Consider the following 12,688-nt stretch of genomic DNA (forward strand, 5'->3'; position numbering starts at 1 on the left):
CCACCACTGCCCGGCAGCAGTACAGGATCTCAGACCAGGGTAAACTAATACACAACTCAGGTGCCTAACTTCTGATTTATCATATCTAAAGCTGTCTTTGATTTTAAGAGGAAAGTGAGATGTATATCACACTGGGGCATTCATACACAGCTGGATTGGAAGACTTAGTACAGACATTAGGGCACTATCTCATACTGTTTGCACACAAATGCTTTGAGTTATAATCAAGATGGAAAATACCAATTCCCACCACAGACAATGTCTTGCTCTTGGATGGTGCCAACACTATGACCAGCATCACATATATCTCTTATTTTTTGTTCAGTCACCACAGTCCAGACAATATATGTACTGTTATTTGATCCTCATAGAAACTTGTTATAACCAACTCTGAAATGAGGAACCAGATGGAGAGAAACAAGTTAAAAGACTGCACCCACGGCTGTGAGACTAGTCATGGGTTCTTCATTTCTAGAGAAAAACCTTGTACTTTTGACATAAGTGCTAACAGATTTCTTGTTTTTCCATATACAGCCAATCAGTATAACCCTCACTTACAGCTCTCATTAGTCACTTAGAAGGTAGCTAAATGGTATACTATAAATGGTATAGTTTGTATTTCTATATATGAGGTTGAAGGAAAGTGCTGCTTCTAGAATGAGGTTATCTTAAAATTGAGCAGACTCTACAGAATGGGGGCCATTGGCTAAGGATATGGATTAGCTAGACCAGGAATTCACAGCACAAATGGGACTCAGGGAAAGAGAAGACCTCCCAACCCCCACAGTTGCTTTTTTGTCCAATTTGTTGTCTCTGTGCTATAGTCTAATAGTAGATGCATTAATCAGAGTGAAGAGATAAGTGACAGTCATGACAGATCAATCTTGCTTCTGAAACAAGTTGCTAACCCTCTCTTGGACTTTGTCTGTAAAATGAGAAAAATATTAAAGTGTTCTAAGTATTGATAACTTTATTATTATCATTTTTTTGAGACAGGATTTCTCTGTGTAACAATCCTGACTGTCCTGGAACTCACTCTGCAGACCAGGCTGACCTCAAACTCAGATCCACCTGCCTCTGCCCTCTGGAGTGCTAGGATTAAAGGCTTGTGCCCCCACTGTCTGGTGACAGAGTGTTTATAAAGAATCTAACCACACTTGCTACAGATGTGTAGTGTGGCAGCAACTGTTACTAAGGTCACTCTACTTTTGTATGTCATAAGTAGTGTTGCAGTATGAGGTGGAAGGGCCAGAGAGATGGTCTGCAGCTGCAAGAGGAGTGCGCATACTGGGCATCTACCCATGACTCACACGCCACAGGAAGCCTGCTTCTTAGACACTTAGCTTTTCTGGGGTCTTAGGTGTAGGAGGAGGACATTTGTCTGTCCTAGACACCTAGAATCAAAATAACCACACAGAAACTATATTATTTAAAACACTGCTTGGCCCATCAGCTCTAACTTCTCATTGGCTAACTCTTACATCTTAATTTAACCCATTTCTAGTAATCTGTGTATTGCCACGTGGCTGTGGCTTACTGGCAGGTTTCCAACTGGCGTCTATCTGAGGCGGGGGGGGGGGGGGGGCACTGCATGGCTTCTAACTGACTCTGCTTCCTTTCTCCCAGCATTCAGCTTCATTTTCCCTGCCTAGCTCTGTTCCCCTGTAGCTCTGCTATAGGCCCAAAGCAGTTTTTTTCATGCATTAACCAATAAAAGCAACACATAGACAGAAGGACCTCCCGCATCACTTAGAATACTTAGAATTCTCTGGGTGGTTTTTCCGAAAGATTGCCAGCTCATGGAGAATTTGAAAGCTCCACAAACTAAATAAGTTAGTGCTGTAAGCTTGGGAAGGGAGAGATTTTTATTTAACAACATCATAGCTGTGTTCATTTTATTTTTTTTTTTAATTTTTTAAAGGTCTATTTTAGTTTTGTTATTTATTTATTTATTTAGGATTTCTTCCTCCTCCCCGCAACCGCTTCCCATTTCCCTCATTTTGTTTTTATCAGAGTCCTCTATCAGAGGTTGTGCCAGGCCCACTTCTGGGCACTTACCCTCCTATAGACTCTACTCACAGGGCTTTCTTACAGATACTTGTAACTGTGTGAGAAGGTGTCCCTTGGTTTCTGTTGACACAAGCTGGAAGTGCCAAGAACTTATACTTTGGTGCAGTTCTTAGCCAATGAAAATAGAAGTTGGGGTATGTAAGTAACCCATATTTTTCATGTGTCAGGTAGAACAACTGAGACACGTTCACCATTTTCTCAGGGATCCCCTTATAGGGTTGGATCACCATAGCACCCATAATAGCTTAAATGTGTGGACTGTCTTGGCTTCTTTTTCTTGCTTTCTGACTTCCAAATTCCCTCATACCAGGAATGAGGAGGCCCTCACTTTTGGGTTCATGTAAGTGCAGGGTTAGCACTTGTATGAGCCTTAGAGGACTCTACATTCAGCATTCTGTCCAGCTCACTTTCATCATCTTAATCTCAGCTCTATTTTAGAACCTTCTGGAATACAATATATGATTAGTTCTCTAATTCTGGGGAACCCAACCTGTAAGTAGACATCTTGAGTCTACTTAAAAAGATAAAAATCTGGTCGTAATGACACATAACTTTAACTCCAGCACAAGGAGGCAGAGGCAAGTAGTCTTATAAGTTCAAGTTCAAGGCCAGTCTGATCTCCATAATTTGAGGACAGCCAGGAGTGTATAGGGAAACCCTGTCTCAAAGAAACCAAAGATAAACATCAGGTCACACAGAAGTAGAGCCAAGGAGTTCTGGCAGCACTTGTCATAAGCATGACTCATAGCTGGACCTTTGATATTCTATTCCATATTCTACTTCAGTGAAACAAAGTTGAGAGACTATAATCCCTGGATAGACAAGATGTTGTGTTGTGGGTGATGCCAATTTCCATTTTGCCCTCCCCAGCATCATCTTTTACCTCCTTACCTTTCACTGCCTATGTGACTGGTTGGTATCCAATAAATGTACAGCAAGGCTGATGTTTACAGATCTAAAACAAATCCTGTGGAGAAATTATGTTTTATACTTGGAATATTCAGACTCAAGCTAGCAAGATGGTTCAGCAGGTAAAGTGCTTGCTGCATCAGCCTAATGACCTGGGTTCAACCCACAAAACCCTCTGAGGTTCATATGTTTACTGTGGTGTGTACTTAACTCCTAAACACCATATCACATACACAGTAATAGAAGCAACAACAACCTAGGTCTGTCTGACATCAAAGTTCCTGCTATCTGTATTGTCTGTGTTGTCCCTGATCTTCCATTGAGTCACAAAATGGATGACTAAAAATTTGAGCTTTGGATGGGCTCCTTGCCTTTATCCTTTGGTTGATGTTAGCCTATGTGAACTGGGGAGAGTTGAAATGAAAAGTTGGTTACCAGTGGAAAGATGGAACATTGTAGACACTCAAGTAAGGAAGAGTGCTGAAATCTTGCACCAGTAGGGGGAAGAAGTTGCTTGCTTGTTGTTTCAAAAGCCCTGGGCTGTTGGGGGAGGGATCTTCAGTTTAGCAAAAAATAACTGATACTTACTCCATATCAGGTCTAGAACTCGGTCCCAAGGCTGTAAAGGTGTGTAAGAAACATGAGAACCTACAGTTGAGCAGTAAACAGATGATTTTAATAAATACAGTGATCTGGCCCCAAGCTGGGGTCAGAGCTGGGCCTAACTTGTGAGCGGAGGGAGCCCCACTGCCACTGCTGTTGATAACTGTAATTTAAAGATGAAGGTTAGAGAAGCCAGTGGTATCAGTAGGTCATTATAGACAAATGCACACGAACAGACACAGCAGAAGCAGTGCAGTGCCTGTGAGAGCTGCGGGGCGTACCTAAACCAAGAAGGGAATGAAAGGTGATGTGATGAACTAGGGGCCTAGCTGGCTGACAGGAGCAAGCTCAAAGCAAGGAGGGCCTGGCTTGCAGCTCAGCAGTAATATTCTAGTTTTGCTATGTTCGGCTCTTCCCATTCTACAGTTGCTTCTGATGGCTGAAGCTAAGGGGTGATGAGGGGACCTTGTCAGGACTTGACTTTCCCTCATTGGTCAGTGTCCATCTGGTGTGTGCTTAAGTATTGCTGGCAAGTGCTGTGCCCATTACAGACAGGATTGGCCCAAATGTTCAGACTGCCAGAACATTTGGCCTTCTCCACTGGCCTTGATTTAGGAGGCCTATGGCACACTCCACGACTAGGTCCAGAACCCACTTCCTGGTGAAATGAAAACAGGACTTTCAAGCCAGGCAGTGGTGGCACACACCTTTAATTCCAGCACTTGGGAGGCAGAGGCAGGTGGATCTCTTGGGTTTGAGGCCAGTGTCGTCTACAAGAGTGAGTTCCAGGACAACTCGGGCTGTTACACAGAGAAACCCTGTCTTGAACCCCCCCCCCCAAAAAAAAAAGGAAAAAGAAAAAAAATAGGACTTTCAGAATCAGGGACAAGGAGTCATGAAAATAACTCCCAGGAGCCTATCTTGCTGACTCAAAACTGCAGCTGTCAAGAGTCACAGCTAGGCCTTTCACACTCAGTTCCATGTTCTCCCCCAACTAAACAGAGCTAAGGGTCTGGAGCCTCAGATTCAGCACGGTGTTGTGTTGTAGATAACGGTCAGTTTGCTTTCCCTAACGTCATTCTTGACCATCTTTCATAGCCTTTATGTCTGGCTGGTATCCAGTACACTGCAGGTAGGGCTGCGCCTGCCGTGTGTATAGGTCTAATCACAACAAACCTGCCACAGGAGCCACCTCTGTTCGTACATCTGTGTCCTGAGAGGCCTTCACCAGCGGATAATAGTGTGACTGCTAATGTAGCAGCCTTCAGTTTTAATGCGCTCGCCAGTTTGCCTGAGTTGTAACAGGCACTTAGAAGCTATGGTTGTTAGGCATTGTGTCTGACTGCTGCTTTCTCTGCACGGGCATGCTAATTACTCGAGGGGTGTATGTATCTCTACCCTGGTGGTTCTTCACCTTCCTAATGCTGCAAGCCTTTAATAGAGTTCCTCATGTGGTGTCCCCAACCATAAGATTATTTTTGTTGCTGCTTCATATCTAATTTTGCTACTGTTAGGAATTATAGTGTGTTTTCTGATGGTCTTAGGCAACCCCAGTGAAAAGGTAGTTCAACCTGCAAAGGGGTCACGACCCATAGGTTGAGAACCGTTCCTCTAACCTCTCTCTTCCTTCCAAGCTGAAGGCACAAGGTTAAGTCGTTGTCTTAAGCCTTCCATCATCTTGTGTCATCTTGTATCCAGCAACAGCAAAGTTTCTGAAGACAGCACCTTCCTCTCAAACAATCATGGCATCTACGATACAGAAGCTACACCCTAAAGCAGACCTTCTAGTAGATTTCAGACTGGCCTCCTTGGATGACAGAACAACTTACCAGTCCACCTTGCAGAATCAGAACTGAGAGTGGTGGGTGGAAGCACACCTTCATCAAGACTGCTAAATTATGCATATCTCTTGCCTGTTCCAATTCTTTCACTGTTTGAAGACATAACTCTTCTAAGTACCCTAAAGAGAATCCTGGAGGACACTGGGCCCTTTATCTGTCCCTCTTCTAAATGCACACTACTTTTTATCCCACCTATGGGCATCTTCATGAGGCTCTGAGAACTGTCTGTCTGTCTGACCACTGGCTGTATGCATGCATTCTTTGTGAAAGGGCTTCTTTAACTTGCCCTGCTCACTCCTGCAGAGTCATGATGGCCCTTCCTGTTCGGTTCCCACATTGCCGCTTACATGTTTACTTGCTACATTTTGAAAAGTTGCCAGTTGCAACCACATATTTCCAGGCATGTCTCTGCTTCTTTCCAAGGAACGTAACACTTCAAAACTTAGTGTTCATAAAATAAACAGAGCTCCTAGCATTGTAGAGAGAATGTTTTGGAGTCCTTAACCCAACTGGAGCCTCCAACTTCCTGTGTTCATTTTGCTTGTTTGTGCCATGGTCCTGCTCACCCTGGGCTCATCTTAGAGCAGACTTGTGGGGAAGTGCACTTTACTGAATTAGCCTATGTCTGTTAAGTGGTGGCTGAGGAAGGTGGAGCTTGGGGAGTTTATAAAAGTCATCCCCGAGTTTCACTTTTGAGTTCAGTCCAGGGTCACCGCTGTCCTCATTTCAGAGAAAAGCTGAGACGGAGGAAAGTGATCAACTTTCAAATCTCCCAGGTAAATATATCCTCTAATTCCTGCATGCCTCATCCCAACCCCTCCTCCTTGGCTTATCCTCTAGCTAATGGAGGCTAGCAAGATTATGACACTAGTCCTCAATGGTGATGGCAGTACCAGTTTCAGGAGGGCTCCCTAGAATGTTATTCAAAAGGAGCACTCATTCCATGTCGCTGATTTAGTTCAAACACGGGCTGACTTTGGGCCAGTTTCTGGTGATGGAGAAATGAAGACATGTCTCTCATTCTAGGAAGAGACAGGCCTGAATGCATTGACCTAGAGTTTAAATTCTGTGGCTCCTTGGAGGGAGCGTCACAGTCTGCCACTTGCTGAGTAAATGCTGTGTGTGTGAACAGGCGAGTAAGAGAATGATTATGCTGGTTGAGCCTGGACATTTTACACCAACACCAGTTCCCCCTCCCTCCCCTTCTCCCACCCTCCTACCTTCTCACCCCCTCCCATCCACTCCTTAGAGGGTGTAAGGCCTCCCTTGGGGAGTCAACAAAGTCTGACACACCAACTTGAGGCAGGGCCAGGCCCCTCCCCCCTGCATCAAGGCTGAGCAAGGCATCCCTCTGTAGGGAATGGGCTCCTAAAAGCCAGTTCATGCACCCAGAATAAGTCCTGGTCCCACTGCCAGGGACCCCACAAACAGATCAAGCCACACATCTGTCACCCACATTCAGAGGGCCTAGTTTGGTCCCATTCAGGTTTCCCAGCTGTCAGTCTAGAGTCTGTGAGCCCCCCACTAGCTCAGGTTTGCTGTCTCTGTGGTTTTCCCCATCATGATCTTGACCTCCCTTGCTCAGATGATCCTCTTCCCTCTCTTCAGCTGAACTTCAGGAGCTCAGCCCAGTGCTTGGCTTTGGATCACTGCATCTGCTTCCAACAGTTACTGAACATAGGTTCTATGATGACAGTTAGGATAGTCACTTACCTGATTACAGGGGCAGGCCAGTTCAGGCACCCTCTCTTGCTACAGCTAGGAGTCCTAGATGAGGTCATCTTTGTAGATTTGAGGACCCTAAGAGGAACAACATGCATAGAAGACACCAAGAAGAGGAAATAGTTAAGATCTGGGTAAGCTGGGAGTGGGTGTGTAGAAGGGAGGGGATATGGATGGGAACATGAGGGATTGAGATGGCCAAATTGGGGGAGGGATGGAGAGGGAGAACAATGAAAGAGATAGCTCAATAGAGGCAGCCATTATTGGGTTAGGGCGAAACCTGGTGCTCCTGACATTCTTTTTTCTAATTTTTAAAACAATTTATTTTATATACCAATCCCAGTTTACTCTTCCTTCTGCCCTACGCTCCCCCCACATTCACCCCACCCCACCTCCCTTCCACTCCTCAGAGAGGATGAGACCTCCCATGGGGAGTCAACAAAGTCTGTCACGGCACTTTAGGCAGGACCAAGACCCTCTCCCCCCCCCCCCCCCCCCCCCCCGTATCTGGGCTGAGCAAGGTATCCCTCCATAGGGAATGGGCTCCAAAGAGCCAGTTCATGCACTAGGGATAGATACTGGTTCCACTGCTAGTGGTCTTACAAACTGCCCAAGCCACCCACATTGAGAGGACCTAGTTCTGTTTTTTTGTTTGTTTGTTTGTTTGTTTTTTTGAGACAGGATTTCTCTGTAGCTTTGGATCCTGTCCGGGAACTAGCTCTTGTAGACCAGGCTGGCCTCAAATTCACAGAGATCCACCTACCTCTGCCTTCCAAATGCTGAGATTAAATGTGTGCACCACTGCTGCCCGGCCCCTAATTCTGTCTTATGCAGGTTCCCCAGCTGTCAGTCTGGAGTTAGTGAGCTCCCACTAGCTCAGGTCAGCTGTTTCTGTGGGTATCCCCATTATGGTCTTGGCCCCTTTGCTTATATTATTACTCCTCCCTCTCTATGACTGGACTCAGGAGTTCGGCCCAGTGTTTAGGTGTGGATCTCCGCATCTGCTTCCATCAGTTGCTGGATGAGGGTTCTAAGATGTCAATTAAGGGAGTCATCAGTCTGACTAATGACAGTTAAAGCACCCTCTCCACTGTTGCTTAGATTCTTAGCTAGAGTCACCCTTGTGGATTCCTGGGGATTTCCCTAGTGCCTGTTTTCCCTCTTTCCTTGCTCTCTACTCCTGTGGTTCTCTGTAATGTTTTCATGTGTTTGAGAGAGAACCGAGGATAATTGAGTTTCAGTTCAGATTATGCTAGAGATGGAAACCTGCAGTCTAAACTAGATCTTTTTGTTCTCTTTTGTCCCATGTAGAACTTCTGGCATATTGATCCTCATTTCACAGATAAGGAAAATGGGGCCTCAAGTTTGGGAGGCCTGATGCAGCCATCTTATGGAGAGCTGGGGTCCTGACTCCAAGCACAGGCTTCTCCATTCTGCTTCACTGTGCTGTCCAAAACCCAGCCATGAGTCATGGTTTTTGTTGCACACTGAATTTTTACAAAGTATCTCCTAGGTCTTGTGCTGTTTGGTGCAACAGCAGCCATATGAGGGTAGGCACCGTCTCCTGCAATACAGCTGAAGTGTAAAGTCACCAATGACTGGTCCAAGCTCACACCATCAGTACATCCCTTTTCTGAAGAACAGATTCAATTTCTAAAGCACAGATGCCTTTGCACACTCTCTGACTCATATTTTTCTTCCTCGGGGTGACACTTAACTGCTTGTCCTGAAAGCCAGCCTGCTTGGTTTTTGGTCCCTGCTTACTTTATAGTTTGTCACCTCTCCCAGACCCCGACCTCCCAGTCACAGCAGCACATTTATGTGTCCTATGTTTTGCTTGTGCCAATCCTACTGTGATGCTGGGTACAGCTGTGAGATCCCCGATTGCAGGGCCTGAATCTGCGTTACCAGCATCGTTCATGGGGGGTGTTGGGAAGAAGAGGATCTGTGTGAATGAACATCTGAACTTGGAGTCAGCTTTCCCATGCTCTCTTGTTACACATGCTTCTGGAAAACAACTGCTTCCTGGTGGATTGCTAAAGGATCCTCACTGTCACAAGTTCTCAATTCTGTTTGCAACTCCCTTCTTTGTCCCCTTTGGAAGGAAAGACCCTTTGCAGGTCTGGGTTATTGCCTTTTGGAGCCTATAGAGTAAATGTTCTTGAATCTAGCTATCCCTTTTTCCTTACAGGTAGTCAATATCCATTGCAGAAATATGAACAATACAAGGCCTGCTGGTTTGCAACCTGGAGAAAGTGCCTCAAGATCCCCACAAGATGGCATGCCAAAGCCCTCAGATTGCTTAGAAATGGTAAGCCTAACACTGGGTTCCAATTCTGCTCTTATTTAAGACTATCACAGATAGGGTGACTAGAGGTATGGGTGGCTGGGCTCACACACTCGTGGCCTTTGCCCTTTGCTGAACTGCTAATCTCCGATCTCTTTTCTTTGAGACTCCAATAACTGCAAGGGGTAGATTGGTTCTGGGGGGTGGGGCTTAGAGATGAAAAATGACTCATTTAAGACATGAGAGTTTGAAGCTGGGTGGTGGTGGTGCACACCTCTAATCCCAGCACTTGGGAGGCAGAGACAGGCGCATCTCTGTGAGTTTGAGGCCAGCCTGATCTACCGAGAGAGTTCCAGGAGAGACTTCAAAGCTACAGAGAAACCCTGTCTTGAAAAACAAAAAACAAAACAAACAAAAAAAAAAGAGTGTGGATTAACTTTAACCTTTTGCCAGCTTGCCACATAGATGTTGTACCCGCCCTATGAGGTCAGACATATCCAGAATGGGTCTTCCACATCTTCTTTAAAAAGAAAGTAAAATAAAGGGTTTTCTTGTAAAAGTGATTACACTTTCACTACCAATTACACTTTTACAGACTTATCCACTACAAAAATGGAAGAAGAAGAAAGAAAAAAGAACCTGATAGAATTGAAACTTTCAGAAATTAGCCTTATAACTCTTTTCATGATTCATGTATCCTTTGACTGCATTCCATCCTTTCTTACCATCTGATATTACCATTTCTTAGCCCCCTTTCTAAATGTTATACTATATTCACATTTACACACACACACACACACACACACACACACACACACACGATAGGCTAGGAGCTGAGTCCATGAGTCCCCTTCTCTCCAGTCTCTCTCTGGCAGTTCCCTCAACTGTCACTGCAGTCAGGCAACAGAGGTGACAAAGTGCTGAACTGGTTTGGTTTCCTTAGAACTCTCTCTCTCTCTCCCCCCTTCTGTCTCTTTCCCTCCCTCTCTCTCCCTCCCCCTCTCTCCTTCCCTCTCTCTTCCCCATCTCTCCTTTATGTTTCTTTTCTTCTCTCCTCTTGATTGTGTCTTGTTTTCTCTTGCTGTATAAGGGTTAGGTCCACTGTGTGCTAGTTGAGTGCTTTGCCCAGCCTTTCCCTTCTTGACTAAGATTCTGAAGAAGTCTTCACCTACCACACCCTGGAGCAGAAAATGCTTATGTAAACCATTTCATAACTCTTGGTCTCCATTTCTTCATCAGAAAGCAGAGGAAAGTAACTTGAATTATTTGAATGTTCTCCTCAAATTAAAAAAAAAAAAGCCTCATGGAGACAGAGAAACTCATAGAAGCAATGCCCATGAACATGGTCTTGGACCATTCCTGGTGTGTGGTTCCTGTAGTTTCCTGTCTTGTTCTGACATATGCTTACTAGGTGTGTTATCCAACCGTGGTGGCATTACTGTCACTAAATTTCACACATGCACACACCCCTTTTCCTTTGTGCAACCTGTGCCTCAGGCCCTGCTGTCAACATTTCTCTATGTCCTGCCCATAGCTAGGCCCCAAAAATGAGCAACGACGACTGTCCCAGGGCTTGTTCTTGGGTCATCTTCATGTCCCTTTTCACCTCCTTCCCTTTCCTCCTGAGGCCTCTGCACAGGTCGCCCATCTGCCGTGTTGGTTTTATTGTATGCACCTGCAGTTTAACAAATTCCCTATGGCTTTGTGGGGCTTCACAGGAATAACAAATGCTCTGTAGCCAGGGACCCCACTCAATACCCCCAGCCTAACTTCAGACTCCCTTTCCATAGCTGGGGGGCGATAATTACATGTCATCAGTGTCTGGCTACATCTTTGAGTCCCTTGCCAGGCCTTTGCAGAAGTCTCTCTTTGTTGCCTGAGGGTGTAGAGTCAGGCCCTCTAGGGTGATTGTGTCCCATGGGCTGAAGAAAGAACCCTTACCTCACTACACATACTGTCCTGGCATTGATTTCTGTCCTCACAGTGTCCTTGCTGTCTTCGCACTATTACTGTCTCCACCTGCTAGAGGAGGTCACCCACTGGAACAGGTGATGGATGTGATGGAACCAAACTTGACGGGTATAGCAGGCTCGTTAGAACAGCCAGCATGGAGACCATCTTGGGCTTCACATACTCTCCAGTACCTTTTTCTCCTTACTCTGCTGAATGAGGTCTCCCCCTTCAGCCCCAGTGCGGGCAGAAAGGAGAGGTTCTGGTGGCATCTGGATAGTGTGCACCCTGCTGGAGTCTACTAGAGAAGCCCTTCTGTCTTTGTGTGTGTACTCATCATGTTTGTTTGTTTTGTTTTTTTTTTCCAGGGGAAGTGCTAGGTTCTTACCAAGCCTCCCATTGATAGGAGGACATCTTTGTAGTCAAATCAACCTGGTTTCACAATCCACCTTTCCCCTTCAGAGCTCCTTGGGCTGGGCAGATGGCTCACTCTCTCTGAGCCTCGGCTTCCTCATTTATAACACAGAAACAGCCACTCCTGGTCTCTGGAAGCATCTGTTCCTGTGTAAACCTAACAGGGTGTCTAGGACTCCTGTTAGCATGATTTGCCTCCTTGGGGAGCTACCCCTGACTCCTCATAAAGAGAGGCTGGCATTGAGTCCTCTTCACCTCCTTTCTCACCCCTGCTCTCTTTAGAGCAGTGGTCCTCAGCTTCCTAATGCTGCGACCTTCTGACACAGTTCCTCATGTCGTGGTGACACCCAACCGTAAAATGATTGTGGTTACTACTTCATAACTATAATTTTGATATTGTTGTGGACATAATACAAACATCTGTGTTTTCTAACAGTCTTAGGCAACCCCTTTGAGAAGGTTGTCGACTCCCAAAGGGGTCACGACCCGCAGGTTAAGAACCACTGCCTTAGGGGGACTTTGTTCTCCAGGTGCCTAAGTAGCTTCTCAGATTTGTGTCCGGTTGGGGGAATGGGTCTTCAGAATAGAATTCCTGTGCTATAGGAGATGGGGCCTTGTGGGGGGGATCTAATACAGGTGGAGCTACCGAACTGTGTCTCTCCAACAAATACCCTAGGCTTCTTTGGTGGATGGACAAGAGGGTCATCCAAGGGAAGTTTCTTTACAGAGCCGAGATCTGTGATCTCCCTATTTCTTGAGCGTCTATTAGAGTGAGAACCTGGGATTATCACATCCGTTACCTCTCATCCTCTCAGCTTTCCCATCAAGTTTGATCCACACCAGGCCCACGAACCCTAACGCATCTCCGTGGAGATGCTCTGGAGAAAATCTT

This window comes from Microtus oregoni, unplaced genomic scaffold (genome assembly GCF_018167655.1).
Source record: "Microtus oregoni isolate MIOR12 unplaced genomic scaffold, Mior012 000011F_ref0000422, whole genome shotgun sequence".
Taxonomy (NCBI): domain Eukaryota; kingdom Metazoa; phylum Chordata; class Mammalia; order Rodentia; family Cricetidae; genus Microtus; species Microtus oregoni.